Source organism: Miniopterus natalensis, chromosome 9, assembly GCF_054644295.1.
Source record: "Miniopterus natalensis isolate mMinNat1 chromosome 9, mMinNat1.hap1, whole genome shotgun sequence".
Classification (NCBI taxonomy): Eukaryota; Metazoa; Chordata; class Mammalia; order Chiroptera; family Miniopteridae; genus Miniopterus; species Miniopterus natalensis.
Window position 1 is genome coordinate 17,453,938 of NC_142089.1, and position 6,992 is coordinate 17,460,929.

General features: G+C 45.1%; 1 pseudogene; it reads right to left on the minus strand.

Moving 5' to 3' along the window:
* Nucleotides 1-815: 815 nt before the first annotated feature.
* On the minus strand, nt 816-1,437 carry LOC107542379 (large ribosomal subunit protein uL5 pseudogene; annotated as a pseudogene).
* Nucleotides 1,438-6,992: the final 5,555 nt, after the last annotated feature.

Sequence of the window (6,992 nt, forward strand, 5' to 3'; positions counted from 1 at the left end):
ATGTTTTCAGGAATTGCTGAGAATTTTTTGAATTCTGATATCTCATACTCAGCCCTCAAAGATTAATATCAGCTAGGAATGTGGAAATGCTTTTCGAAGTTTTAACATTTCTGGACTGTGCGTCTCTAATTGCCAGACCTTTGTCATTTCTTCTACCTATGGCTCATCCTCTGACTCACCCTGCACACTGCCAGAGAGGTCTTTTTAAGTGAAAATTCGACCTGCCATTCCTCTGCGAAGTTCTTCCCTGGCTCTCCAATACCTTCACTGAAGGTTCTCAAAATGCATCCTCAGGCAGTTGCATAAAAGCATCTGGGAGTTTCTTAAACATGGTGGTTTGGGGAGCCTCGCTCAGGTGCACTGGATCAGAATCTCTGGGAGCTGAAGCCTGGAATATGTGTATTTAACACATCTTCTGGACGATTTAAACATATTTTTTTTATGGTCAAAAACAACAAATGCAGAAAGCCACATAAAACAAATGCACGTATTATTGAACTGTAGTAAGGCAAACACCCGTATCTGAAGGCAAAACCTTGCCACCCGGCCCGGAAACTCTCCATGTGCCCCTCCCGATGATGACCTTTATCACCCTCCTCTGCCAGGAGTGACCTGTTTTGTTGTTTAGTTTAATGTGTCATTAAATTTTGTTTAATGTCTGCTCCTTTTTCTGTCTTTTTTCTTCTTGCAATTAATTTTTTAATAAAACCAGATCATTTGCCTTACAGTTGCCCATGGTCATTGCTGATTGCACCCCAGGTAGCATGTTCTCCCTCCTCTGAAGTTCCTGTTAATTGGCAGTTGACTCTAGAGGTTTAATCCAATTCATATTTCTCCCCATTTTCGGTGTGTGTGTGTTTTTGTGTTTTTTTCACTGAAAATATTTTCTTGACCTTTTGGATAGAAACAGGAATGTATTTGCCGGGAAGGATGATCCCACCCTACTTCTGCTGGGACCAGCGCATGGCCTCCTCTTTGCTGATTCTGTGTTTGGTCCCAGTGCAGCCTGTCCTGCGTTTCTTGTCTGTGATGTTGAAACCTGGCCTACCCAGCACCGCATGGAAGTCCAGGCTGTAGATACCAATGCTTGGGTCATATTTGATCCCCAGATCGATGTGTTCCTGGATCCCAAAACCAAAGTTTCCAGTATCTGAGAAGTTATTTTTTCATAATTCGTACCCTTGAAACTTTAGACCTCTCTCCAAGATTTCTTCTGCCTTGGCCCCACGGACTATGCAGTGGATGGCAATCTTTCGTGTCTCCTGATGCCAGAGGATCTGACGGTGTATCTGGCTTTGGAGAACACAGAGGTCTGGCCTGCGAGCTGCTCCTGGGCCCTGGCCCCCCGGGTCAGTCCGTCTCCACTCTCCCCCACACAGATGTTGAGGCCCAGCTTGCGGATGCGAAGGTCTCCTTTTCACCTTGATCCTGCACCATGGTCAGAAACAGGAAGGGCTGGTGTGTGTTTTTGACAAGCCAACATTTATAGGAGATGTGTGTTCGTCATTGGGTGACTCACATTTTTGTGTTTTCTTTCTCTCATTTCCTGCCCCAGATCTGAAAACAACTCATATACCTTAGGTAAATACCTAGGAATAGAATTGCTGTTTCATAAGGTGGATAAGTGTTTAACTTTCTAAGAAGCTGTTAAGCAGTTCTCTGAGATGGGGTACTTATTTACACTCCCACCAGCAATGAAAATTCCAGTTGCTCTAAATCCTCAGCAATATTTAATATTGTTAATTTTACTTTATTATAGCCATTCTGGTGGCATGAAATGCTATTTCATTGTGGTTTTAATTTGAAGTTTTCTAACAACTAATGATGTTAAACACCTGGTCATGTGCTTATTGGCCATTTATATATCTTCTTTTGTGAAATGTCTCTCCAAGTCTTACTTCATTTATCTATTATTGTGTAATAAACTGCCACAAAAATAAGTGGCTTAAGACAAAACCACTTATCTGGGCAGTTCTTTTGCTCCACGTGATGTTGGCTGCAGTCACTTGGAGGCTCAGCTGGGACTGAACATCAAAGATGGCTTAACACACATGTCTGGTGCTTTAGCTGGGATGGCTGGCCAGGCGTCTCTCTCCACAGGTTCCCCGTTGAGGTAGCCAGATCACTTTACATGGAAGTAAAAAGAAGACAAAGAAGACAAAACCTAGGGTGCAAGAGCTTGTCTTCTTGAATCAGTTAGCCAGTGCCCCACAGGCCAAGATGAGTCATGTGTCCAAGCCTGGAATCAATGAGGGAGAGACTATACACGGGCATGAATACAGGGAGGCATAGCTCATTGGGGCCGCCAAAGTCAGCCACGTGAGGGTATTTTTCCCCATTGATTTTTAGAGAGAGTGGAAAGGAGAGAAAGAGCGATGGAGAAAGAGAGAGAGAGAGAAGCATCCATGTGAGAGAGACATCAATTGGTTGCCTCCTTCACACGCCCCAACTGGGCTGAGGATCAGAACTGCAACCAGGGTATGTGCCCTTGACCGGGAATCGAACCTGAGACCCTCCAGTGCATGGGCTGACGCTCTAACTTGCCACTGAACCACACCGACCAGGACTAGAATATTTAATTATTTTTAAAAACATATACCACTTCGTTATTGACAATCTCCATTTTTAATTTATTTTATCAATTTTTTCTTCTATGTTCTTTAAAATATTATCAGAGTTATTTTAAAAGTTCTTGTATCCTGACTTTAATATCTGGGTCACTGTGGCTCCCACACTATTGCCTCTTTTTGCTCTCGATCACCAGTCATGTTTTCCTGCTTCTCTGTATGTCTGGTAATCTTCAATGCTTGATGTTGTCCCAATTGTAAATCGTCTCAACGTGATGAGTGTGTAGTGGCATCTTATTGTGGCCTTGATTTGCATTTCTTTGATTATTAGGAAGGTTGAGCACTTTTTCATATATTTATTGATCAATTTTGTGAGGTGCTTATTTACAATTTTGTAAAGTGGCTGTTACCCATTTTTTGATTAGGTTGTTTTTTTTCTTTTTTCAAATATATTTTATTGATTTCAGATTGAGGAAAGGAGAGGGAGAGAGATAGAAACATCAATGATGAGAGAGTCATTGATCGGCTGCCTCCTGCACGCGCCCGGCTGGGGATGGAGCCTGCAACCCAGGCATGTGCCCTGACCGGGAATTGAACTGTGATCTCCTGGATCCTAGGTTAATGCCAACCGCTGAGGCACACCCAGCTGGGCAGTGCTCTCTGTATTTAATAGTACTTTTTATCTGAAAGTCCATTTTGTCTGATATATATAAAATTTGGTTAGTAGACTTCACCAGAACAGACTTCCACTTCCCTAACTAATTTGAAAATTATTAATTATTGGTTACTCTAGAGGTTATAATCTGCACACTTGTTCAAGTCTAGAGTTGCTCAACACATTTACTCTACTCCAAGATAATAAAAAAACTGTACAGTAACTTCATTCCATTTATGCGCCTCCTGACTTATCCTTTTTGTCATGTATTTTTTAAAATTTATCTTTACTGTTGAAAGTATTAGAGGTGTCCCATTTATTCCCCCCCAATTGGCCCCCTCCACCTCACTCCACCCCCTCCAAAGGCCTTCACCCCGTTATTGACTGTGTCCATGGGTTATGCATATATGCATATAACTTCTTTGGTTAATCTCTTCCCACCCCCCACCCCCCTTCCCTCTTTCCTCTGAAATATGATCGTCTGTTGCCTGCGTCAGTGTCTCTGGATCTATTTAGTTTGTCAGAATCTTTTGTTCATTAGCTTCTTCTTAAAGAAGACCCTTCAACTTTTCCTGTAGTGCTGGTCTGGTGGTGATGAACTCCTTTAGCTTTTCCTTGTCTGAGAAGCTCTTTATCTGACCCTCAATTCTAAATGATAGCTTTGCTGGGTAGAGCAATCTTGGTTGTAGTTCCACATTTTTCATCACTTTGAATATTTCTTGCCACTCCCTTCTGGCCTACAAAGTTTCTGTTGAGAAATCAGCTGACAGTCATATGGGGGCTCCCTTGTAGGTAACTAACTGCTTTTCTCTTGCTGCTTTTAAGATTCTCTCTTTGTCTTTAACCTTTGGCATTTTAATTATGATGTGTCTTGCTGTGGGCTTCTTTGGGTTTCTCTTGTTTGGGACCCTCTGTGCTTCCTGGACTTGTAAGTCTATTTCTTTCCCCAGGTAGGGGAAGTTTTCTGTCATTTTTTCAAATAGGTTTTCAATTTCTTACTCTCTTTCTTCTTCTCTGGCACCCCAACAATACGAATGTTGGGCCTCTTGAAGTTGTCCCAGAGGCTCCTTATACTGTTTTCATATTTCTGGGTTCTTTTTCCTTTTTGCTCTTCTGGTTGGGTGTTTTTTGTTTCCTCATGTTCCAAACTGCTGATTTGATTCTCAGCATCCTCTACTCTACTGTTGATTCCATGTAAATTATTCTTCATTTCAGTTCTTGTAGCCTTCATTTCAAATTGGTACTTAATTATGTTATCGATTTTCTCAGTTATTTCCCTAATAGTCTGCTTAAACATCCTTATAAACAAAATTCTGAACTCTGTATCTGTTAGCTTGCTTGGATCTATTTCATTTAGTTCCTCTTCTAGAGATTTCTTCTATTCTTTCCTTTGTGACATGTTTCTTTGCCTCCACATTTTGGCTGTTTCCAGGTGTTTGTTTCTGTGTATTTGGTAGAGCTGCTATGTCTCCTGGAATTTGTAGAGTGGCTTTGTGTTGTAGGTGTCCTGTTGGGTCCAGTGGCTCAGCGTCTCCAGTCACCTGAGCTGGGCCTTCTAGGTGCTCCCCCATGTGGGCTGTGTGCACTGTCCTGTTGTAGTTGAGCCTTGGTTGCTGTTGGCGTCCCTGGGAGGAATTGACCCCCAGGCCAATCAGCTGTGAGGACCAGCTGCAGCTGCAGCCAAAGAGCTGCTGTGCTGGAGACACCCCTATGGAGCAGGATTTACTTCAGTGGAGCTTTGGTGCTCACCAAGTGTGCCCCTTGAGTGTGTCATTCGTGGATGTGGTAGGGTTGTAGTACAGCATGGTTGAGTCTGACCATTGGGTGCACTGTCTCTGGGGCCTCCCGGGAGGTGCAAAGTCAGCCTCTGCCAGTGCCTTGCCCAGGGCCACCCAGCCTGAGCTACACAGCAAACCATAGCTGGCTGCTACTTGTGCTGGGCTTGGAGGTGCCCAGGAGAGGCCAAGCTATGAACCAATGCAGGCTGCCGCTAGTGCCAGGCCTGGGGCCGCTTATCAAGCTGTATGGGGCCCGCTGCTGCTTGTTTGGGAGATTTTAGGAAAGTCCTAAGCATGAGGCTCGAGAGGCCACTTGCACAGAAAAGCCCCTGGAAATGGCCTGGATGAGCTGCAGGTGGGGAGGGGCGGGGCCTCCGGGAATCACGGGGCGGGGCCAAAGGTGCGAGTCAAATATGTCGATTCAAATATGTCGCCTGCCCGCCGGCTGTGTGCGGGGAGGACTCACCAAAGGAGCCAGGGCCTCTGCCAGCCCTTCTGCCTGGGAGGAAGCCGCCCCTCCAGCTCTCGCCCTGACTTCAGGCAGGTTAGTTCCTCCCCGAGTGTCCCGGGTCCTTTCAGGCTGCTCCCGGCGCTGGGCTCAGAGGGAGCGTCCGAGTGAGTCCGTGCCGGGCCCTTTAGAGGAGCTGCTGGGGCTCCTACAGCCTCCGCGACCCTCAGGGACAGTCCTGCTGGGTTCACAGCCTGGAGTTGTGGGGACGTCTCTTCCCGGCCCTGGAGCCCTGGGCTGGGGGCCTGCTGTGGGGCTGGGACCCCTGGCTCCTCCGGGAAACCTCTGCCAACGAGATTCCCTTCCAGGTTTAACCCGCAGCACCGAGTGTGGGCCCGCAGCATGTTTCCGAGATCCAGGCCCGCCCTGCCCGCATCTCCGCCCCTCCTCCCGGTCTCGGTGCTTCTTCAGCTCCCTGGTTGCGGGGCTTCTGTGCAGCCAGATCTCAGGAGGCGCTGAGTGACGGTGGTTCTGGATTTTAGTTGTCATTTTGATGTGGTTGCGGGAGGCGGCGGGGGCAGCTGTTACCTACGCCGCCATCTTGTTTCCTCTCCCTGTCATGTATTTTCAATATGTGTTATTTTCTGTTTCAAATACCACAAGACATTCTGATTGCTTTATACAGTCACGGTCGTTTTAGGTTTGCCCGCGAACTTGCCATTTCATTGCTCTTTGTTCCTTCTAGTGTTTCTGACCTTCCATCTGGGCTCTTTCTTTCTCTCTAAAGTCTGCTGGTGGCCTACTTTTTCAGTTTTATCTTCATTCTTAAAGGATTTTTCATGAGTATAGAATTCTAGACTGCGGTAATTTTCTGTTACCATGTTGAAGATGGTCCTTCTGCTTTCTTTTGCCTTCTACTGTGGCTCTTGAGAGGTCAGCTCTCAATCTACCTTGGTCCTTTGAAGGTAATCTGTCTTCCCCCCCCCTTGGAAGCTTTTAAGATTTTATCTTTGTCCTTGGTAGTCTGCTGTTTCACCGTAACGTGTCTAGTTGTAAATTGTTTTCACTTAATAGACTTCATTTTTTAGAGTGTTTTTTAGGTTTTTTAGCAAAATTAAATGAAAAGTACAGAGAGTTCCTGCACGTCCCTTCCTCCATCTACCACACACAGCCTCCTCCACCACCAACACCCCCCATGCGTGTAGTGCATTTGTCACAATAAATGAACCAACATTGACACAGTGTCATCAACCAAAGCCCATAGTTTACATTAGGATTATTTGTATTATATATTTTATGGGTTTTGACAAACATATAAACCATTATAGAACCATACAAAATAATTTCACTGCCTTAAAAATGCCCTGTGTTCTTCCTACTCATACTTCCTCCCCCCAAATCCCTGGCAACAACCAATTGGTTTGTCTCCATGGTTTTGCCTTTGCAGAATGTCATATAGTTGGAATCAAACAATATGTAGCCTTTTCTAAGTGCAAATTTTAAAAAAATTCATTTTGCTTAGGATGTATTAGGTTCCTGAATCT